Source organism: Neurospora hispaniola, assembly GCF_033458365.1.
Source record: "Neurospora hispaniola strain FGSC 10403 chromosome Unknown B0T23scaffold_5, whole genome shotgun sequence".
In the NCBI taxonomy this organism is placed as follows: Eukaryota; Fungi; Ascomycota; class Sordariomycetes; order Sordariales; family Sordariaceae; genus Neurospora; species Neurospora hispaniola.
This window is the reverse complement of record NW_026944410.1, coordinates 1,445,199-1,471,797: the sequence shown is the minus strand read 5'-3', so window position 1 is coordinate 1,471,797 and position 26,599 is coordinate 1,445,199. Positions and strand designations below refer to the sequence as shown.

At 26.2% G+C, this 26,599-nt stretch overlaps 1 pseudogene across 1 annotated transcript; it reads left to right on the top strand.

Annotated features, from left to right (window-relative positions):
- The first annotated feature begins 24,704 nt into the window (after window positions 1–24,704).
- B0T23DRAFT_t258 lies at window positions 24,705–24,791 on the top strand (annotated as a pseudogene). The gene has a single exon. The product of its transcript is annotated as a tRNA-OTHER (tRNA).
- The last annotated feature ends 1,808 nt before the right edge of the window (window positions 24,792–26,599 follow it).

Genomic DNA, 26,599 nt, shown 5'->3' with positions numbered 1-26,599 from the left:
AAATATTACGGCTAATACTCTCTCTTAAAAATTAAAGGATCTACGAATTATTAAAGATAAGAAAGAGGATTAAAGAATCTTATATCTTTTCTAATAAGATAGTAAAGAAGTATATTCCTACGCGGGAGATAAAGGAGAAATGTCGGTAATAAATATATAGGTATTAATAGTAAAATTTTATTTATTGGATAATAGAGAGGAGCCCCTACTACTATCGGGTATAGAGCTAGTAGACGCCCTATTGAAAATTAACCGGAAAGACCAAATATTATTAATATACCGAGCGAAAGTAAAGAATAGCGACCCCGAGTTCACCCTCCGACCGGACGGCCTCCTTTTTAAGAAGACCGACCGACTCGTAGTCCTAGAAGGAGACCTTCGGCGCATACTCATCTATAAAGCCTACGTACACTTTATTACCGGCTACCCTAATTAAAATAAAACGCGATAATTAGTATTTTAATAGTATTAGTAAATAGGTATATTTAATAATATTAACCGTTTTATTAATAATTATTAGATGTATAAAACTTTAAAAATCCTATATAATAAGACCCCTAAATTATTATACCCTTTAGGTATACCTAACCATTTGTAGTAATATATTATTATCGATTTCAAAAATATATTAAAAAATAAGAAAGGGTATAATAATGTAATAGTAATAGTAGATCGTTTATTTAAAGCCTTATAGTATATTCCGTATAAAGATACTATAATAATTAAATAAATAACTTATTTTTACTATTACAATCTATAGAGAGTATATAGGTATTTAAAAGAAATAATTAACGACCGCGGCCTATAATTTATTTCCTTTTTTACTAATAAAATATTAAAAATTTTAGGTATTAAATAGAAATTATCTTCTTTAGGGCACTCCTAAACGGCCGGATAAATAGAAATTATAAATCAATATATCGACTAACGCCTTCGGCTATTCGTTAACTATAATTAAAATAATTAGTCGGTAGCACTCCCCGCCCTTAATACTATCTAAGCCTCTCTTCCCTATAAGAATATTAATATATCCCTATATAAAACTATTATAGGCTACCCGATGCTACTACCGTTTTACTAGGACCGACGTACTACCGCCCTAACCCCTACGAAGGAAAAATATTCCCGAAAGGAGGTTTAAAAGGTATTAAAGACGCTATATAACTTTTAGGAAACTACTCGTACTACTATAGTTAAGAAGTAAAATAAGTAAATTATATAAGCGAATAAGCACTGCCGAAAGCCCGATTTTAGAATAGGAAATTACATTTTTATTATTAAGAAATTTTAGGCTACGAATAAGCCTAGCGACAAACTCGACTTCCCTCTTATATATATTCCTTATTGTATTAAAGCACTATCGGATTTCTTCTACGAATTAGATATATTACCTATATAGTAAAATGCTAAAATTTACTACGCTAATCAACTCTACAAATGTCCGAATAACCTATTATTAGGATAGATAAATAAGAATCTAATAAGAGAAATAATCGGAAACGAAGAAGAATAAAAGGTTATAAAGGTTACTATATTACAGCTAATCAACGGGAAACTTTACTATTAAGCAGAATAGAAGGGTTAGAACCTAGATCCTACCTAGTATCCAGCCCAGGATTTTAAGAATACCCCCGACGTACTTAAAGCTTTTTACAATATAAACCCGGAGAAGCCTAGCCCTCTACAGCACTTACATATATAGAAGGGTACTCAAATAAAGGATATAATACTAGAAGACTATAAAAACAACGATATACCGATAGAAGGAGTATAAGGGAAGCTATTAAAGAAATTAAATCATTTACGTAAGTAAAGAATAGGGGAACGAGGTAGAATTAATAAACAATTACCACTGCGATGAATTATAATAAGTAATTCGTAGGATTAGTCTAATAGCACAACGGTAGAAGTGAGGGCCCCTAAACTATATTATAGGCCACCCCGAGGGTACCCCTCCTCTACCTAGGAAGCGATCGCAAAAAGAGACCACGGGTTCGAACCACACTACAATCACATTTTTTCTTCTTTTTCTTCTTTCACGCGATTCTAAGGGCAGAATCCTCAGTGAAGGGGGGGGTAATGTCATAGCCCAGTCCCACTAACCCATGCCCGGGCACATTGCTACACGATCGCTCGGATACGAGCGACCTGATTAGTTGTAGATTAGATAAGGAGAGTGGTCCGAGCAATCTGGGTCTGGAGGCATATCTTCCAGCCCAGCTGCCCGCACAACTCTTCCCTTTTGTTTTACTCTTTAGTCGTAAATTCTATGTTGAACGTCAACAACGCTGCAGCCCTGCCTCGCCCGTTACGTGCCTTCACACCCCGAGCCGGTATAACGTTAGTAGAAGTTTTGGAAATTTCGGGCCTATTTTAGGAAGAATAAAAGAAATTTATAAAGGAAGTTATAAATTTTCCCAGTATTAATAGCCTACTTATTACCCGGGCGGCGTAAGTTAAAAAACTTTTTAAAATTATAGTAGTTACCCTATACGCCCGAAGCTAGAGTTTTTAGGCTATTAATAATAATACGAAATAGTTCCGGGACGATGTTAATAAATTAAAAAAGATAGTCGCCGAAATTGCGAAAATTTAGAAATCCCCCCCTCTAAAATCCTAGGCTATAATTACTACGGGCCCGAACGCCCCCCCTACGAATATAAAGAGACCCTATTTCGTACTAATAGGTATTTAAGTTATTATCCCCCTTTAGGCCGAATAGTATTTAATAGTAAAATTAAATGGAAAACCCTTACCGGCTAATAAAGAATAATAAATAATAGTAGAAATTATTAATATAATTAATAAGAAATATTTTAAGGCTAAGGCTAAAGTAGTAACGAAATTACACTTTAGCGGAAATTATATAGTAATATTTAATAAAAAAAGTAGATACTAAAGTTTTAAGAATTAAATTTGGATAATATATATCTTTTATTAAAATATTATAGTTACTTTTAGAACGGTTTTAGTAATAGCCTACGGCGTACCGTAGGTATTTATTAATAATTTAGAATTTAAAGTATTAGTAAAGGGTTTATTTAAAAAGAATAATATTAATATTATCCGGGCGAAAGTATAGCGAAGGAAGTATAAGAGTAAAAAGGGCTCCTTATTATTTGAAATATTAATAGTAAACGAAGGAGTACGTTTAACGAAGGATTCTCTCCTTTAGATAAGTAATACCTTCTATTATAAGCCCTTCGAGTGAAATATAATTCCCTAATAGTATTATAATTATTAAGAGTTTAATTACTTAGGCCGGTTTTGCCCTAATAAGAAAAAGGCGCGGTACTTCTATTACGTTGAGAAGAGATACCCCGGTGCAATTATAGTAGAATCCAAAATTAATTACCCTTTTAATTAGTAACCTAAATTTAGGAAGTACCTCCCTTATAATTATAAAGGTTATACTATAGTATCGAATAAGTACCTATTTATAAAAGTTATAAGAGGCCGCGCTTTAATAGTATTTATAGAGCGATTGAGAGAGTATGCCCTACGATTTATACCGATTATTATTAATAATATACCGGCCTTAAATTAAAATTATTAAAAAATTATTTAAACTATTCTTACAACTCCCTAATAAACTTGCCCCGATATAGAAGATAATAATATTAATATCCCTAATATTTTATTTAAAGACTTAGAAGCCTAATAGTAGGAAGTTCGCTCTTCTAAAAGGCGCAATATTTATAAAAAGGAATATAGGATATTTAAAATCCAATTCGATAAAGTATATACAAAATAGTAATAATAAATTACTAGTATAATTAATATTATACGGAGAATAAATCCTTAATTACGTTAAAAGTCTATTAAATTCCGTCTATTTATCTAATAAATTTAAAAATTCTTTATTAAAATATAATGAAGTTATATAATAGAATAAAGATTATATTTAAAATAGAAGACTACTATAATATTATAGCGATATAGGAGCCAGGCCGAAGCGTAGTTACAAGTAGTATATTTAATATTAAAGCGTTTCGTTATTAGGTATTAAATAGTACTAATTAGGGATATATAATAATATATATTAGTAAATAATTTATAATTAAATAGTAGAATTACGAGTAGGGAAATAATTAAATAATAATACAGTTAGGAAAAGGTGCCGAGGAGGTACGAGTATAATTAGTATATTTATTAATTTAAAACGTTAAACCCAAAGCGTATTAGCGGACCTCTTTTAAAAAAATTATATTAAAATTAAGGGGAAAAGATATTATAGTAGGCGATATAAATTTCTATTACTCGAGTTAGGATATTTATAGGAGGGAGAATTGAGGTAGTAAAATACTTTTAATATTAGTAGTTAATTATTGATTAATTTTCGTAATACTATATAGCGAATTAATAAAATTAAGAAATATAATAAGAAGTAAGCTCTATAGTACAATTAATTACATTTAAATTACGGAATTACTATATATTATATATTAAATAATAGAAGACGGAGCGTTTATTAAGTCGGACTATTAAATATAATTAGTAATTATCTATACCGGAATTGTAGAGGAATTAAAGGAGGGTGATATAGAATATAATTAAGTATTTATAAATATTAAGAAGGTTAAAGAATTCGTTAACGAATATATTATAGTCCTATAAATAGTTTTAATAATAGAAGAATTAGAGGGAGTAGCAAATTAATTAATATTCTAATTAATTAAAATTATAAACAAAGTAATTTTGAAATAGAAGAGAGGTATTAGTAGAAAAATTAATTGGTAGGATAGGGATATAAAGGAAGCGGTTAAATATACGAGAAGGGCGGCCTATATATAAAGGTTAAGGAGAATATTAATAAGGAGATAGGAATTAGACGAAATAAAACGGAAATAAAACGAGGCTATACGGTTTATATAAATAAAATAATAATATATATTCGCAAAAGATGTATTTAGGGATTTAAGAAAATTATAGGTATTAGAATAATAGGGAAGGATATATAACTACTTATTGTCCGAACTATTTAAGATACCGGTATTATATTACGAAAGTAATAATAAGGAGTTGAAGAATTACGAAGATAAAGTAGAAATTTTAGCGGAGAGGTTCTTTTTGGCGGTTAATATATTAATAGATTATTTACCGGATTAATATATAGAATAAGAAATTTAATTAATAATAAATTGTATAATTAATATTAATAATATAGTGAAAATAATACGGCGGATAGTACTTAATAAAGCGCTAGGGAGCAATTAAATTTCTAATAAATTTTTTAAAATATATAGGTATAAATTAATAAAGGTTTTAATAATAATAGTAATAGGGAGTTTTATATTCGGATTATTCTTAATATAATAGCGATATATTAAAGTAGTAGTCTTAAAAAAATTTAGTAAAATAGTAGTATAATAAAGATTATAAATATATAGAAGCCTATTATTTTATTAAATTATATAAGTAAAATATTAGAAATTATAATTATAGAATAGTTTATATTCGCGGTAGAGGAATATAGGTTCTTACTCGAAGGTTAAATAGAAAATTAGAAAAGGAGGTTAATTAAATTTATAATAAGGGTTATAATAGAGATGGTATATATAGTGTAGGAATTAGGAGCGGTTATATTACTATTTTTCCTCGACTTTAAAGGGGTATTTAATCGGATAAATTATAAATAGTTCTTATATACGTTCTAAGAAAAAGGATTATTAATATAGTTCTTATATTAGGTAGTAAATTTCTTATTAGGTAAAATAAATAGCTTCTATTTCGATAGGGTAATGTTAAGGGAGTTCTATATAATTGCGGAGGTATTATAAAGTTCCCCCCTCTCTTTAATTTTATTCCTTCTCTTTATTATAATATTATATAAGGTATTAAAAAGGTTTAAAGGTACTATTACAATAGGATTCGCCGATAATACTAATATTCTAACTTTCTTAAAGTTAATAAAGGAGAACTATAAAAAATTCGCAATTGCATAAAGAATTTACTACAAATAGGCGATAGAAAGGGGAATAAAATTTAAAATAGTAAAATTAGAGTTTATTTATTTTATACGGATATAATAGCCTAAGTAAGAAACGGTTAATTTAGGAGGCTATTAATTAGTACTTACGGAAATAGCACGGTTCTTAGGCGTATAGTTCGATTATAAATTTATTTATAGGGTATATTTTTAAATAGTAAAGAAGAAGATATTAATGTAAATATATACCCTAGTGCGAATTACGGTAAAGATATAAGGGTATAATTTTATATAAATATAAAAGGTTTATATTAAAGTAATTAAAGCGGTAATAACTTATAGTATATTAACTTATTATATTCTAATAGAATCGATAGGGGAATTTTGTAAATTAGTACAAGATTTAACTACGATTTAAAATAATTATTTATAGGTAATTTCTAATATATATAAAGTAGTATTAACATTTAATTTTAAGACGGAGACCTTTTATTCCTTTTTTAACTTTTATTTTAATAAAAGAGTCCGGGTATTCGAGGAGCGGCTAGCCCGTTCCCTAACTGCAGCCTTTATACGGGGTATATTGGTATAGGTAATAATTAAAATCTAGGATTAAAGAATATAATATTTATTAAATTTAGTATTAATTAATAGTAGAGTAAAAGTTGAATAGGCTATACGATAGGTATTATTTAAAAATATATTAATATTATAGGGAGAAGTAAGAGAACCTATACCGGAGGAAAAGGAGAAGTAGTTGGAAGAGGTAATAAGGAGGGAATAGGTGGTAAAGTGGTATATAAAAGTAATAGAAATTATAAGGAAGAGAAAACGCTTTAGTATTATAAAAGTACGAATATAATTTAATAGAATTATATTATAGTACTATATACGGCCTAGTACGGATGAAAATTCCGTACTATACTATTTATCGAAGGTAATAAGCTCCTTATTAATATAAGCGAGAATTAGGAAGATAGGCTTACGAATATTCTTTTTTAAAAGAAAAGTATTAGAAGTAATAATACTATATTATTAATATAGTATAGGGAAGAAGATATTTAAGTATTTAGTATTAGAATACTAAAAGACGGAATAAACCTAACTTTAAGGCGAAAGTGTATTTATATAGCCGACGAATAAAAAGGAATTTTATAATAAATTTGAAATAAATATAGAATAGATTTTAAAATAGGTTTTATAGTTAGGGAGGTTATAAGAATATAAATTAGTAATTAAAATTAAGAAGGCGAAGGAAGTAGAAGAAATGTTCGGGGATGTGGATTAGTATATTTGATTGTGTGTATAAAAGATCCGGCCGAAACTGGTAGTTACTAAATTGGAATAGAATTGTATTGGAACCGATAAAAAGCCGATTAAATGTATATTAAATATATTAAAGGTAATTCCGGAAAAAAATTAAATTATAATTAGATTAGGGGAATTAGGGAATTAATTATTCTATGTTACTACTATCCGATATTATATTAGTATCGTTATAAGCTTTAATTTCCTTAGGATTATAATTATTTTCTAAATTAGAATTTTTATTATTATTCTTATTAAAATTTTTAGTAATAATATTAGTAAATATTATTTTTATATTATAGTAGGGTTAAATAGAAATTAAATTATTAATTAGACTTATATTTAAAATACAATTATAAATATTGCGGATAATTTGTTTAATATTAGTAAGTTATATAAAGGAAGTTAGTGGAAGTATTAATATGGGAGTGATATAGGGTATTTATAATAGAGAAGTAGGTATTGAGGCTATTTTATTTAGTACGGACCGTTATTATTCTTTTACTAATATATATAATATTGATAGTAATTATATTAATTTTATTAGAAAGAAGGCGGATGGATTCTTCGACTTTCGCAATATAGAAATAAATTATAGTAATATTATTATAAAGTATAATAAGGTTTGTAGAAGTATTAATAGTAATATAGGTAAATTTTTTTTTTTGGTAGGGGATTTAATTATAATTATTAAATTAGAAGTTGGGAAGTTATTGATAGAGGAGGGTTCGGTATTGGCGTGGTCCGTTGTAATTTATATAGTAGTTATAATTTCTATTTTACTAATAAAAATTTTGAGATTGCCTTTAATAGTATTGTAGTTGCGTAGAATTATAGTAGTTTTAATAAAAGTACGTATTAGAGGAGTAAATTTAGTATTTGAGTATTTTTTAGTTTTTTGTTATAATTAGTATTTACGGTAGGGAATAAAAGGACGGACTATTTTATAGATTAGAAATAAAGATACTATAGTAACGGTACGGATATTTATAGGGATTTTAAAAATATTAAGTTTAGTTAAAAATAATTTTAAAGGTAGTTATGTTTTAGTAAATTAAAGGGAGGGTGTATTGGAGTTTACGGGTATAAATTTTATATTATTTATAGTTCGTAAGAGTTTAGAAGTGCCCTATAGTAGCATTTTTCTTTTTTAGTATTTCCTTCGATAAGTATTTCCGAATTTTCTTGAGGGTAATAGGTTTAATGGGGGTGTTGTTGTGCGGCGAATTAGTAAGGTTAATATTAAGAGGTATTATATTTAAAATAGTATTGCCCTCCGAATTATTAGGGGAAACTATAGTCTTCGTAGCCTTAACTACCTTTAAAGTAAGTGTTTTTTTAGTAGTACTATTAAATTTCTTATATAGTATTATAAAGTAGTAGCGGTATTAGTTCGGGTTGGGTACGGACGGGTAGTAGCGGTAGATTCGGTTAGGATACGGATATAATATAGCGAAGGTAGTAGTATAGTATAAAGAAGAAAGAAGGGAAGGAAGGAGAGAGCTGGGTTGAAGTTTCCTTTATAGAAATATTTAGGCGGCCCGGGATAATATAATTGAGGAAAAATGGGATAAAAGACCGTTAATTATAGAGAAGCTACGGTAGGAGGACGAAGGAAGGATGGCTATAGGCTGGAGCCGGGTTGGCTACGTATATAATATAAATTTATAGCCTCGGTTATAACGGTGAGGTTATACTGAGAGGAAGGAAATTGGGAAGGTACGGAGCTAATATAGCGCTATTACGATAGCGAAGCGGAGGGTTTTTACCCGGCTATTACAGTACGGTTTTTCCTACCGACTACGAGCGAAGTAGTACTGCGTGCCCACTAGGCGGACTATGTATATAGTTAGCGTGTATAAGACTAATAATAATAATAATATATATAATTAATTGTAATATCCTAAATAGTATTTACAGCGGCAGTTAAATAAGAGTCTAGTTTAAATTAAGGAAATTCTAATAACTAATTAAACTTTAATTCCCGTAACTATAATTAAAATTAAAATTACAACCGCGACTAGAGCTAGGATCGCTATTGTAATTGAAGTTAAAATCGTAGTTGTAATTAGGGGTAAGACTATAACTGCGATTGGGATTAAGATCGTAATTATAATTGTAGCCGCGACTATTTCACTTATTATAATAAAACCGCTAATTAAAATTAGGACCGGTATTACAATCAAAGCCGCGATTGTGATTTCGCTTATGATAAAAAGGTATACGAGTACGCCTATTACATTAGAGAAAGTAGAAATAATAATAATTCGGATTCTAATACGAACTTTATAAATAATATAATAATATATTTAATTTTAGAATTTATAAAAAATATTATAAATATTCTAAATATTTTAAAATAAAGGAATATAAGAAGTAATATTGGAGCCATTGCGAATCCCTACTAACTATTAAAATTAAGAAGTTTAGAATTCTATCCCTTCTAATATTTAAATAGCAAATATACGGGTATTATAAGGTATAGTGCGAATTGTATAACGCTTTATTTAAATACTTTAAAAAATATAAATTAATAGTAGAAGGATAGTTGAAAGGAGAAATACTAACCCCCGTTCTTCGAATTATACTAACTTTAATTAGAAGAATATTATTAGTAAAAATCCATAAAGTTTGTATAATAATAATTATAATAGATATTAATAATAGCCCTATTTTAAATTATATTTATATAAGGGTTAATACTAGATTAACCCTGGACGGCCGTCCTATAGAAGTATATATAAACTTAGGTACTAGTAAATCCCTAATTAGGAGAAAGTTCTTTAAGACTCTAAATTATAATATTAAATCTTATTAAATTAAAATAAAGGGAATAGAAAGGAAATTAATACGTATTTTAAAATAGGTTATATTTAAAATTTATTTTAAAGGCTTTAATAAAGAAGGTAACCCTATATTAATAAAATTTACGAAAGGAGTATAGGTAATTAAAGAATTCGAATTAAACGTCCTCTTTAGAAATAATTTCCTTTATTTATATACCGCTAATACTAATTACAAATCCGAGACAATTATATTTTAAAACCTTAATAATTTCTAAGTTAATTTTATTATATAAGTAAATTCAAAATTATACCTCCGTAAAGTCACTACTATTAAAAAAACTATTATTATACCTAATTAGTCCGGATATATCCCAGTCTAGTACAAGCCTTTACCCAAAGGACGAAGCTTTATAATAAATTTTAAGTATACGGCAATTATTAATATAGTAATAAATTTAAAGTCCCCCTCTATAATATTCGTTAGTAATATTATTAATAGAGTGCTAGTAATTCTAAGGAAATTTTACGTAGGTAGTATTACTAAAATAGTCGATAGCGGGTATTTAGCGTTTTCGGAAGTAATAATCGCCAACCTAGTAACCCTAAAGTAAATTAAAATTTTATTTAATTACGAATTCGAAGTCCTAATTATTAGAGTATTTAATATAATAGAGGAAGTTTAATATAGTATTAAAATCCTAACTTCCAACGCTAAATTCCTACTTCCTAAAATTAAGGATCTACTAAATAAATACAATTATATAAATAATATATTAAACAATAAAATCCTTGCCGAACTCGCGGCGGAGGATAAGAATATAGTATTCGAAGTTATTAAATTTAATAATAGTATAAATTATACGAAAATATTACTACTGAAAGCGAGTATAGAAAAATACTTTATATTCGGCTTTAAGATATCTAATAACCTACCTGAGGTAGTAATTAATTAAGGTATTTATATTTATACCTAGAATTTTAATATAGTAAAAAAAATCGAGGAAATTATTAATAAATATCCAATTTTATAGGAAGAGGGAGGTATTATTTTAATAAAGGAGGAGGATATAATATATATTTTATTAATTAAAGGTTAGTAAAATTAACGTATCCGGGTACGTTCTTACCCGTTGAATAGGAAGGACCGGGAAGTATTAAATTAAATTTTTGGTTCCTTATATAAATAAGGTAAAATAAATTAGGTTAACCGAATTATACTTTTTACCTACCTAATATTCGTAATTTAACGTATTATAAAAGGGTAGTAGAAAGGCTACGTTATAATAGACCTATAAATATTTAATAAAGTTACTATTCCTAATAATTACCCCCTACCCTTATAGTCCGAGGTTATTACGTTATTAAGAAGTAAAGAGTTTATAATTATTATTAATACTACGATTTTTTTTTATTAATTTGGAGTATAGCTTTAATATTAAGATTAGCTTACTTTAATTAGCCCGTATGGATTAAAATAGTTTAATATTATTTTAATAGATTATTAAAATTCCCTTATATATATATAGAGATTTATAGATTAATTATTAGCAGTTTTCGCTATATTTTATTGCGCTTTTATTAATAATATTATTATTTTTTTTAATATAACGGAAAACTATTTATATTATTTAAAATAAATATTCAGCCTCTTTATTTCTAAAAATATTATATTATCCTTAAAGAAGTTGTTTATTACCTACCCTAATATAGAATTGCTTAGTTTTAAAGTAAATATATTAGGGCTATTAATAACCGACGAAAGGATAGTTGTATTCTAGAATTTAAAGTTTCCTAATATTTTAAAATTATTAGAGAAATATATAGGTATATTAGGATTTATCCGGCATTTTATTCTATACTACGCCAGCCTTATTAAACCCCTATAAGTAAAAAAGGTCGCTCTATTAACTAAGGGATAAAAGACTAGAACGATCGTTACAAGTAATTTAATTAAGCGAATTAACTATTATATTAAAATAACCTTCGTACCCTCTATTATTAAGAGATAGTTATTCGAGGCCGTATAGAAGGCTATTTGTAATAATATAAAACTATATTATTTGGACCTTAATAAGTAAATTTTTCTATAAATTAACGGATTATTAAAGAAGGAATATAGGGTTATATTGTATTATTTGAAAGACGGCTATATATAGATACTAGGGACTACGATTCTAGCGAATTAAATCCTCCCTATAATATTTTTAAATAAGGCTTTAAATAAAGTTAAAATGAGATACGGCCCTTCCGAAATAGAAGTCGCTTACCTAATTTAAGTAGTTAAACGACTACGTATATTCATCTATTCTTATAATTAACCTATTATTATACTTACAGATTATATAGCAATTAAAGGTATTTACGAATAGATTATTTTAGATACTTTATTTACGGATAAAGGAAATTAGCGATTAATTAATATTTCTATCTACTTTTCGCAATATAACCTCTAGGTATACTATATTATAGGAAAATTTAACTTTATACTAGATATTTTGAGTCGATTTTTATTTAAAGATAATAAGGAAGGCCAGTTAAATGAAACCCCCGTTTTAAATAATATTTAATTCTTAAAGGAAGAAATTTATTTTATAAGAACGGAAGTATAAATAGATTTAAATATTAAAGTATAATTTTAAGAAATTTATAGTAAAAATACTAAATTTAATATAATTATAGTAGAATTAAAGAGTTATATGAGTACTACTAAGGTTAATAACATTATTTTATACGCCGGCTACTCCTTTGAGATTATAGACGGATTAATATATAATATTAATCCAATTAATAAAAAGAAACAATTATATATCCTTAAAGGTATAGTATTTATAGTATTAAATACTATATATAACGAAAAGTATTACTTTAGTAGAGATTGTATAATTTACAATTTTAAAGACTATATAATAGTTAGGAAGACTTATAAAATTAAAGAATATTTTAAGCACTGCCTAGTATGCTAATTCAATTGTATTAATAGAGAAGTTACTATCGGTAATTATTAATTAGTGAATTTAGAATATACGTTGCTTATAAGAATAATTACTATAGATTTTATTACCAATCTCCCTAAAGTATTAGTATTTAGTACTCTATAGTATTTACCTAACTATAATTTCTTTAATATTCTAATACTAATCTCTTACTATTTATTTAAGAAATTTAAATTAATATTAGAATATTCTACTTATATTATTGAGGATTAGGGGAGAATTTTAGTAAGAGATTTGCTTTTAAGTAATTGGGGATTCCTTTAAGGAATTATTTCGGACCGAAATCGAAAATTTACCTCCCGATTTTAGAAAGGAATATAGGTTACTATAGGAACGAAATTGTTAATAATAATTGCCTATTACCCCTAAGGTAATAGTATAATTAAATATTATAATTAAAATATTAAAATTACTATCCATTTCTATTATTTTATATATTCCGAATTTAATTGGGTGGAAATCCTACTAAACCTTTAATAGAATATAAATAGTATTTACTCAGATCCGATTAAATTATTTTTATACGAACAATTATTCGGTTTTAAGCCTCTCGGCCTATTGGATTTAATAGTTAATAAAGATGCATTTAATATAGTTTAGAACTACCCTACTTTAAGAAATAGTCTAAGAAAGGACATATAATTAGTAATAGCCTTCGCGTTAGTTAAGGTAAAGAAGAAATACAATAATTATTACTAATAATATTCTTTTAACGTAAATAATAAAGTCTTTTTTAAATTATATAAGGGATATTATTTACTAGGACGCCCCTTTCGAAAATTTTTTTAATAGTACGCTAAATTATTTACTATTATTAAGCGAATTAGTAAATTAACCTACTAATTAGACCTACCTCCCGAAATAACAATTTACCCGGTTATTTCTATAATCTATTTAAAGCGAGCCCCCTAAGGAATAGACTCTTTTAACCGAATTTAGCCGCTTCCGGGCTCTATTAAAGATAATTAGAAAGATTCTAATAATAAAGACGATAATAAATATAAAATAAACGTAATCCTGAATTATACGGAGGATAAAAAGAATAGAGGATAGAAATATTTAGTAAAATAGATTAGTTATAGTTACTATTATAATAAGTACTTACCCGAAAAGGAAATGGGGAATGCTCGGGAATTGATCGTAGAGTATTAAGAGCGCTTAGGTAGTTAATAGAAGGGTAAGGTAAAGAAAGGAAGGAAGGTCTACTTTGAATAAAATAAAGTAAACGAGGTATTTGTAATTAGAATTTTAATTTATAGTAGGACTTTAAGGCTATATAAAAAATAAATGAGGGTATTTATATATATATATTAATTGAATTACTAAGGATAGTAGTAGTTCGTTTTAGCGGCCGGGATTTAATATCGGAATAGTATTACTAGCGTTATTATATATTAGGTTACCTGACTAGATGGCGTAGTCCGGTTAGTCAAGTTCAATTGATTGAACCGCTCCTATAGGAGCCCCACCTACCTATGTGGGTCCTATAGATTAGATAAGGCTTACGTACACCTTTAAGGTCAATTAACCGTACGCAAGCTTTTTGATCGGGATTCTTCTCAGATGATCACTTTACACATATTCAATCAGACACATATTACTGTCACAACGTTCAAATACCCTCTCAACGGTATTAAGGCCCTACCTATAATCGTATAATTTCCGCTTCTAATTTAATAATTTTTCTTTTAAGGTTATTTATTTCTCTTTAGGCTTAATCCTTTTATTCTTCGGCTTCGTCCTTTTATTTATCTACTTTAGCCTTTTTAATTCGAAGATTATTATTAAATTTAATTAAAATAGTATAAATTCGGGTATATTACGTATTTATATAAAGCCCTTCTTAGTATAACTTATATTTATTAAAAGTAAATAGTAATATAAAATCGTTTATAATTTACAATCCCCTAGATATCTCAATATAAAAAAAAAACGAATACTTTAAATTAAATTTAATAGTTATAAAGTATTTAAATTTAATACTTATTATAATTAAATGAAGATAGATAATATATAAATAGTAAATTAAAAGAAATATAATATTATAAAGGAAATTCGGATATCTAACGAAGGAAAATATAATAGGAAAGAAAGTATAATAAGAAAGGATATAAGAAAATATAATAATAGAAGTTAAGGCGAACTGGCGTATTTAAGGCTTATTAAGGATTAAGAGAAGAAAATATTAATTGGAAGAAGAAATATAGAAGTCTTCTTATAGTAAAAGAACCCTAAGCTGTAGGAAGTATACGAATATTAATAGAAAATAAAGGGACGGATAGTAATTAGTACCCGCCCCGGAAATAAAAATAGAAGCCGAAGTAATATATTGGATAAGTTTATTAGTATTAAAAGGAATAAAAATACAAGGATACTAAATAAATAAATAAAAGTAAAAAAATATTAGAAATTAAAATTTATTTTTAATAGTTCTAATAGGAAAATAAGTAAGTAGTTTATTAGGTATTAACTTAGTAGAGGAGAGACTATTAAAAAATAGAGATAGTATTAAACCGGCGGAAATAATAATTTAATTAAAATATTTTAAATAGGGCCCTCCTCCAATTAAAGTATTTTAATTTAAAATCTCAAATACAAGGTCCTATTTAAATAAGATTAATTTAATCTTATATTACGAATAATAATTTTATTAACCTTTTAAACTTATATAATAATAATTTAAATACTATAAATAATAGCTTTTATACCTCTAGAGTAAACGAAGTTTAAATATAGGTTAGGATAAAGGAATAGAATATTAAAAAGAAACTTTTAATTATAGTAACTTCGAAATACTAAGGATAGGATTAAAGAATAAAATTAAAAGTCGGTAAATTAATATTATTCCTTCGTAATATTTTCTATAAAGCCCTAGATTATTTATTCTAAAGTATATATATTCCCCTTCTTTATTATTATTAGTCTTATACACGCTAACTATATACATAGTCCGCCTAGTGGGCACGCGGTGCTGCTTCGTTTGTAGTCGGTGGGAAAAACCGTGCTGTAATGGCCGGGTGAAAATCCTCCGCTTTACTGTCGCAACAGCGCTATATTAGCTCCGTGCCTTCCCGATTTCCTTCCTCTCAATATAACTTTACCGTTATAACCGAAGCTATAAATTTGTATTATATATGTAGCCGACCCGGCTCCGGCCTATAGCCGTCCTTCCTTCGTCCTTCTATTGTAGCTTCTCTACAATTAATAATCTTTTATCCTATTTTTCCTTAATTATATTATTCCGGGTCGCCCAAATATTTCTATAAAGGAAACTTCAACCCGGCTCTCTCCTTCCTTCCCTTCTTTCTTCCTTATATTATATTACTACTTTTACTATATTATATCCGTATTCTAACCGAATTCGCCGCTATTATTCGCCTGTACTTAATCCGAACCGGTATTACTATTATTTTATAATACTACGTAAGAAATTTAATAGTACTATTAAGAAGACGCCTACTTTAAAGGTAGTTAAAGTTACGAAGGCTATGGTTTCCCTTAATAATTCGGAGGGTAACGCCGCTTTAGATATAATACTTTTTAATATCGGCTTTACTAATTCGCTGTATAATAACGCTCCTATTAAACTTATTACCCTCGAGAAAATTCGGAAATATTTATTAAAGGAAATATTAGAGAAGAAAAGCGCTATTATAGGGTACTTCCGGACTTTTACGAATTATAAATAGTATAAGGTTTATACCCGTAGGCTCTAATATACCCTCCTTTTAATTTATTAGAATATAACCGTTTTTAAAATTACTTTTAATTAAATTTAATATTTCTAAAATCTTTATAAATATTTATACTATTACTATAGTATTTTTATTTCTAATCCGTAAAGTAGTCCGTCCCTTTATTCCTTATTGTAAATATTAGTTGTAAAAGAGGATTAAGGAATACTTAAATATTAAATTTATTCTTCTAATACGTACCTTTATTAAAGCCGCTATAGTTCTATATAATTATAATATTACTAAGGGCGATTTTAAGGTTTTTATCGGTAAGGTAGAAGCTACGGCTACTATATAGATTATAGCGGACCGCGTCGGCGCTAAACCCTCCTCTATTAGTAATTTCCTAATTTTTAATTTAATAATTATAATTAAATTTTTTATTAAGAAGAGAAAGTTCGCCTATACTATTATTAATACTTCTACGGATTTTACTATACTTTATAATAATATTGTTATAATTCGTTTTTATATTGCGAAGGTCGAGGAATTTATTTACCTTCTTTCTAATAAAATTAATATAACTATTATTAATATTATATATATTAGTAAAGGAATAATAGTAGTCTATACTAAGTAGGATAGTTTTAATACCTACTTCTCCACTATAAATACCCTATATTACTCCTATATTAGTACTTCTACTAACCTCCTTTATATAGTTTATTAATATTAAATAAATTATCTATAATATTTATAATTATATTTTAACTATAAATCTAATTAATAATTCAACTTCTATCTAACCCCGCTATAGTATAAAGATAGTACTTACTAGCATTATTACTAAAAATTTTAATAAGGATAATAATAAAAATTCCGATTTAAAGGATAACTATAATCCTAAGGAGGTTAAAGTTTATAGTAATATTAATATAATATTAAATAATAATAATATAGAATAATTAATTCTCCGATTTTTCTAATCTAATTATAATTTAATTTTCTTTTAGGGCTACCTTCAATACATCTAATATACGTTTAGTCGGCTTCTTATTAATTCTAATACAATTCTATTCCAATTTAGTAACTATTAGCTTCGGCCGGGTCTTTTATATATATAATTAAATATATTAATTTATATCCCCGAGCGTCTTTTCTATTTCCCTCGCCTTTTTAATTTTAATTACTAATTCGTATTCTTATAACTTCCTTAATTGTAAGGTTTATTTTAGGATCCGTTCTATGTTTATTTCAAATTTGTTATAGAATTCCTCTTTATTTATTGGTTATATAAATATACTTTTACCCTAAAATTAAATTTATTCTATCCCCTAGTATTCTAATATTAAATACTCGAACATCTCCTTCCTTATACTATATTAATAATATAATATTATTACTTCCAATATTTTTCTTTTAAAGAGGAACGTTTATAGGCCTATTTTTCTAATTCTCGCCTATATTAATAGGGAACTTATTACCTTCAATAAATAATATAGCGCAAGATTTTTATCCGTATTAAACTATATATAGTACTATAATATAATTCTATTAAATTATATTCGTACCTCTATAGTACTAAAACGTTTTTTCTTCCTTATAGTTTCTACTACTTTTATATACTACCTTACTACTTACTCCCTCCTTATTACCTCTTCTAATTACTTCTCCTTCTCCCCTAATATAAATTTTCTTATTTCTCCCTATAGTACTAATATATCTTTAAATAGTATTTATTATATAATTTATTCAACCTTTATTTTATTATTAATTAATATTAAATTTAATAAATATTATATCCTTTAATCTTAGATTTCGGCTACTACCTATATTAATATACCCTATATAAAGGCTATAATTAAGGAGTAGACTAACTGCTCTTTAAATACCCGGATTCTTTTATTAAAATAAAGGTTAAAAGGGGGGTAGAAGGTCTCTATTTTAAAGTTAAATATTAATACTACCTTATATATACCAGAAATTATCTATAAACAATTATTTTAAATTACAATTAAATCCCACACTAATCCGTAGGGTTCTTCTATTAATTCCGTCGGGGTATAATAAATTAATACGCTATAAATTATTACTACCCTAATTACTTTAATATAAACTTTTTACATTCGTATAAAACTATATCTCTATATCTTTACTGTAATTTATACTAAGGCATATACTTATATTAATATCTTCTTTTTTACTATTTAGAAATATACTTTATAAATAAATTTACAATTAAACTATATACTTAAGAACTATACTATTTTTATAAGTACTAACTAATAGCCTCCTAAATTAACTGTTTTTTACTTAAATTATTATATTTATATAAAGTAAATAAATTCCGATTTTACCGCTTCAAATTCTATTCCCCTTTTTATCGCCTATTTATAATAGACTTTCTACGCTATTACAAATTTTTTATAATTCTCCTTTATTAACTTTAAAAAAGCTAAAATATTAATATTATCGGCGAATCTTACTATAATAGTACCTTTAAACCTTTTTAATACTTTATATAGCGTTATAATAAAAAGGAGGAATAAAATTAGGGAGAGGGGGGAACCTTATAATACCCTTATAATTATACAGAACTTCTTTAATATTATTCTATCGAAATAGAGGCTACCTATTCTATTTAATAAGAAATTTACTATTTAATATAAAAATTATATTGGTAATCCTTTTTCCTAAAGCGTATATAGGAGTTATTTATAATTCACCCGATCGAATACCCCCTTAAGGTTGAAGAGAAATAGTAATGTAACCGCTCCCAATTCCTATACTATATATACTATTTCTATTACGATTCTTATTACAAATTTAATTAACCTCCCTTTCCAGTTTCCTATTTAACCCTCGGGCAAGAACCTATATTCCTCCGCTACAAATATAAGCCATTCTATAATTATAACTTCTAATACTTTACCTACATAATTTAATAGGGTAATAAGCCTCTATACGCCCGCAGTCTTTTATTATACCGCCGTCTTGCCGGGCTTCTTCAAGACTGCTACCTTAGTATGTTGCTATCGTACCGGGAATAATCCGAGTATAAAGCTCCCCGTTACTACCACTGCTAAAGCCTCTACTAACCTGCGCCCGTATACTTTAAGAAGCTTGTTAGAGATCTAGTCGCTCCCTAGTACCTTATTGGGTACTATCCGCCGTATCGTCTTCGCTACGTCGTTAGCGCTAATCCCCTTCTTTAATAATACATCCTTAAAGTAAAATTTCCTTATAGAAAAACTATAATTACTTTTCTATATAAAATACTCCTTAATTCTATTAAGAAGGTAAAGTATTCTATAAAAACCCCCCTCCTCCCCTCTTAATCGTTCCTTTTAATTTATTTTTCCTACCTTCCTTCAATTATATTTCGAAGTAAGGTTTCTCTATAAGGAAATAATACAATTAAAGAAAATTTAATAACTTACTTCTCTATAAAAAATACTTTCTAATTTTACTAGTAAGGTGAGGTATTCTATAAAGGTTTCCTCCCGGTCGTTCCTCCCAATTTATCTTTCTCTACTTTTAATTACACTTCTTTAAAGTAAAATTTTCCTACGGGGAAATAATATAATTAATAAAAATTTAGTAACTTATATCTTTGTATAAAATACTTTAAATATATAGCTCTATTATAAATATAAACCCTTATTTACATTAAAATGCCTCTATTCACTTACTTATAATAATTAATTAGAGATTTTAATTTAGTTTAACGAATTATAATATATTTATATATTTAAATAATTAAAATACTTAATTATTTAATTCAATTAAATATTTATAATAATACCCTTAATTTAAAAATTATCCTTATTTATATAGTAAAACCTTTTACTTAAATTACTCTTTATAGTTTTCGATTACCAAATTGAATTATTTATTAAATAATTCGAAATTAACCCTTTTTACCCTTAAATCCTTCGCTACGTCTACCCCTATTTAAAAAACCGGATTAAAAGAACGTACCGACAAATTTTTATTTTGTATTTTTTTATTATATATAAATTTGAAATATATATTTAAAAATTAATTACTATAGAAAGTATTAAGAGAATTCTATTCTTACCCTATATTCTATAAATGTTATATATTAATTGCTAAATATTAGGATTTGCATCCTTTAGGGATATAATAATATTCTATACCCTTCCGAATTATTAATATATTTACTATAATAATTGCTCTATTTAAAAGATACTTTAAGTATTTTATATAAGTATTTTCTTTATAATTAGTAGGAATATTTTTAAAATAACGCTTATAGCAGATAAAAATTTTATTAAAACGTTTATAGAAGTTTTGGTTAATAATTTATTTATAAAGTTTAATATAGTTAACTTTATTCACATTTTATTGAAGGAATTAGAGAGATGGAATATAGTATTTAGGAGTAAAAATAGGCGGTTACCGGGTAAAAATTAATTAGAATATAATTAGAATTAAATAAATTAATATTATTTTATTTATTAAGATTAAAATACTATATAAATAAATTAGTAGAAGCCGAAAATATCGATTTAATATTTAAGAAAACTTTTATACGATATTTTTAATATACCTTTTAAAATTTATTTATTTTTCCTAATATTTATTACTTTTATTCTATATAGTAAACCCGCACATATTTCTTTACCTCCCTGCGTAGGCTTTTTCGTAGTTCTATATAATTAGTTAAATTATAATTCAATAATTAAATATAGAAGGGGTTTTATTAAAATAAAAATTATTTTTTCTATCTTTTCGTATAATAGCGAACAATCCGGGCAATGCCGACCGGGGATATTTTATAGTAGGTAATTACTTAAATCGAATAACGTTATTAAATAGGCTATTAAATATAATTTCCTTCGTAGGATCTATTCTTTCCCTATAGAGAAATTTTAAATATTAAAATCTATATAGGTTTAAAATTTCTTTATAGGGAAATAATTTTAAACAGTCTAAAAAGTAATTAATATTTATCTATAAAAAAAGGAAAAACGGGTGTACAAAATCGCTTAATATTAACGCCCAAATTATTAAATTAGAAGACGAATAAATTAAGAAGTATAATAATTATACGTTTAAATAATTTAATAAAAACTCAAACCTATATTAATTTTAAAAAGAAATTATTTTATTTATATTATTATAAACCTTCTTATAAATTTAGTATAATATTCTATAAAATATAGTTTAGCCCCGACTAATTTTAATATATAGCCTTTAATATTAATCTATTTTAATTTAAAAGTATATCGTATATTGAAATTACTACGACTATTATTTTATCTATCCAATCCTCTAATTATTCTATCCGAATATTTACTTATAAAATTAATTATATTTATAAAAATATTATAGTATAATAATATACCGTTTATTTAATAAATTTAAGCCCAATATAAAAGATATTACAATTAATTACTTCGATTTACGATATTGGGTTCTCGAATTAATAAAATAGTTAAATGCTAGAAGTATTTATAAGAATAATATTTCAATTAGTACGTAAAATAGTAAAAATAAAATATAAGCAAAGTATAATATATACTATATATATTATTCCTAATTCTAAGTAACGCTATCTCTACTAGGTAAGGTAAATTGAAGTAAAAATATATTAGTACATTATCCGGCCTATAGCGTAATATTGCTTCTATTAAACTAGTATTATTAATATTAATTCCAATAATCTTAGTAAAACCTAATAGGTAGATCTATAAAAACTAATTCCCTCTCCGGCGATAATCTAATAAATAATTAATCTTTAGGATTAGTACTAGGTAGTAATCCGAATTATATAATTTAAATATATTATCCAAATAGTCTAAATTGTTAAACTATTTATTACTAATTATTTCGAACTATAACTAAACAGCACAATATAGGAATATTAAATTCGAATACAATACTTAAGCAATAGTAGTTTATTCGGATAAATTTATTAATTTATATATTATAATAAAGTTTTTCTAATCTTATAATAGCCTAAACTTTATTTAAAAATTTAGAATAAAGAATATACCTTTAAAGCCAAAGTATATCCCTTATAGTTATTTATTAATTACGAGAAGATTAATAGTAGTTACTTTAAAGTATAATTATATATATACTTTTTTGTAAATTTTACCTTAAATATCCCTCTATTTAGGGAATAGAATAGCGAAAACGAACGACTAACACTTATTATAAGTATTTTCAATAATAATTAATATAAACGGGCTAGAAACGCGCTTAAAAGTAAATAAATCTATTAGAACGGACTAGTAGTCCTTTTGAATTAGTTAAATATTCCGAATATTGAATACTACCCCGAATAATTTTATATACTTTAATAAAAGTTAGAAAGGTAGAGCCTCGAACGGTAGTAATAGAATAAATAAATTATACCGCTATATCCCTAATAATTTAATATATATTATAATAGGAAGAATAAATAAAGAATTTACTCTGTAATTAATTATTATAGAATTTAAAAATATTTATTCTTATATTTAAAATTATAATAGGAAATACTCCTCGTCCCTCTATATTATACTATATATATCCTTCTACTTTGTATTTGGTAATACAGATCGGTAATTAAAAGCTATATTATTATTAATAATATCTCCCTATATAATTTATATTAATAAATAAATTAATAGCGTTTAAATAGATATTATAGGTATAAAGTTTTAAACCTCTACTTCACCTATATTATTAAGACTTATTATATAATATTATTTATTTAATTTCTTCCGTTTTCTATTATAATTATGGGTTAAAAATTATAATTATAATAATATTATAAAATAAATTTCTAATAACCGAATAGTAAAGTATTAAATTAAATTACATTCCTTTAAATTATTTCGAATATTTTTAATATATTGTTTAATATAAATCCCTAACTACTAAAACGGCCGAATTTTAGTAATAATAGGTAAAAGATAAATAATAACCTATATTAAATCCTTAATATAATACTTAACCTAAATCTTCGATTATTAAAGCGGTTAAATTTAGGCGACGGTTATACTAGTAAAGAAATATAGTAAAATAATTAAAATAGTAAAGGAGGATTTTAAAGTAGTAAAGGTATATAATGATATACGTTATTAAAAATAAGAAATATAAAATAAGAATTAAAAAAATAAAGATTTAGGGAAAATTAAATTTAATAAGAAGGAAAGAGGGAGGGGGGGGTAAGGAGGTAGATAGTAAATAGACGGAGTAGGATTTGTACTTATATACATAAGGGCGGTATTATAAATTAAATTGCTCCTTATTAGATTATTTATTATATATAATATAAATAGAGTGTATTTATACCTTTATTTATTATTGTAATTGTTATTTATAAGGGTTTATATAATTCTCGGTCCGCGGGCATCTCTACCGAAATGTATTAAAAAAAAAATTATAATAAATATTAGATAAGAGGTATAAAAATAATATAATATTTAATATATAAGAACTCGCTTTTTCAATTTCTTTTTCAACTTACAACTTTATTTAGAAATATAAAGAAAATCTTATATCTATACTAAATAAATAGTATATACGGGCTTTTTCCTATATTATAATTATTTATTTGTAATTTATTATTTAGAATAGGCCTATTAAAATAGGCTTATTAATATCCTTATAGAGTAAAAGTATAAATATATATTTAGTAGATTAAAAATTTTATTTAAATAGTTAATAATTAATTAAGACCCGCTTTAATTAACCGGTCACTTCGTTACTTTACTAGATATTAGCGCCCAATAAATTAAAGACCAATTTTTCGGGCTAATAACTCCGAAATTAATACGCCCCACATATAACGGATTACGAAATAACCCTATATTATAATATTTCCACTTACTAATTTTAATCGGCTAATTTATATTATATATATTCGAACCCTTACAATCGTACTTTAGGGCCTATCTAACGATTTAGAAATATAGTTTAGAAATATTAATTTAAAAATAAATTTTAAAAATTAAATATAAATTATTTAGAAATCCTCTAATTCTATATTAGATTTGGGGGGATAGCTCAGTTGGGAAGATCTGAGCTTGGCCCCCTTTCGGTTTTATCCGAAAGGTCGTAGGTTTGAATCCCGCTCCCCCCCCCTCTTTTATCCGGTTTTTCGCCGCCGGATCGGATAAAAGATTTTCCCCGCTATTGCTCTACTAAGCGTTATAGCGTAATTAAATATAGGGGCCCACCCTGGTCTAGAACCCTAAGTATACATAATTGGGCACGTATTAAAAATCTTATCCTATTCGAAGAAGTACCGGCCGCCTCCGCCCCGCTCCCGCTCTAATAGGGTTTAGGAATTAGAACCCTACCTCCGAAATCTATTCTAAAACTACAATTCCACTCGGATAGAACCCGTCCGGTCCTACAATATTAGACTAATTAACATTATCTTACCAAAAATCCCGGCTAATTAAAATAAGACGATAAAATTCCGATTAAGAAAGTAAAACTCTATTTCCCTACCCCTACCTTAAAGATAGGATAAAAGAAGAATACCCGCTTCCGGAATAAAGAGCGTTACCGAAGCGTTGGGTAGGGAAGTAGAACTTTAAGGAACCGACTAATTAAAAATTGCGAAGTCCACCGGGACTAAGAGATAACGTACCGAGAGAAGATAAAACGAGAAGTAACTACGGCTCCCCGGGCCCCCTACGGTGAGGTGGGACGAAGGGTTCGGGTTAGGGTTAGGGTTGGATATAGAGAAGTTGAGGGTTTTCATCCGGATTTCAACAATACGGTTTTTCCCTTAGACTACGAACGAAGCAGCACCGCATACCCCCCTGGGTAGACTAGTATAGCTAGTTAGCGTATATAAGACTAATATATATTAAATTTCTAGAGGTTTAAAAATACGGAAATTACCTTTAGAATCTTAAATATAAATATAATAATTTAATTGATATATTATATAATTATAAGGAAAATTATTTTTAAGATTTAATAATAGGGGATTTCTATTAATTTTAATTGTTTAATTACTTCCAATAACCTATATATCTCTTTGGATTTATAAGGCTAAATAATTGTAATATCCGGCCTACTACCTTTACCTACCTACTAATTTGGATATTATATTATTTAACCCTATAGGTCTAAAATAATTACATTATAGGGTAATAGGGAAATAGATAGGGGTTAATTAAGATTAAACGTTTATTATAAGAGATTAATTTCTATATAGAAGATTTTTAAGTATTGTTGAATAATATTTAAGGGAAATAATTTAAAAAATTTCCGAACTATATTTCTAGGTCGTCGGATATACTATTTTTTCTTATTCCCTTATTTCCCTATAAAAAAAATTCGAAGGTTCATTAACCCCTTTTACTTTATACTACTATATCTTCGCCTCTTTATAATAAAAGAAAAATATAATTAAATATAATTATTCAATAATAAAGTTATTATTCGGCAATCCTAATTAAATTTATATTTAAAAATCTATAATTAAGGAGGAAGGGGCGGATTTTAAATAAATTAAAATAGGACGAAGGAGGAGGTTAATTATTGGATTTAAAGAATTTTATTTGTAATTATTATATTAAAAGTAAAAAGAATAATTAAATAAATTTATTAGTATTATAATATTATAAGGAATCGAGATTATAATTACTATATTACTTTATAACGGATTCGTTACTAATATATTTATTAAAGGGATTAATATATAACGGATTTCGTCACCGAATAATAGATTTATTGTAAGGAATTATAATTAATTGTAATTCAAGACTTATATTAATAAATAGTATTATTAAATAAGAATTTCTGGCTATAAATAAGAATTAATTGAAAGAAGAATTTATTTTAAAGGAAACGGATCTGTTTTTATCTATTTTAATTACTTAGAATTATATTAATACTTAATTATACCGATTATTTTAATAATTAATCCTA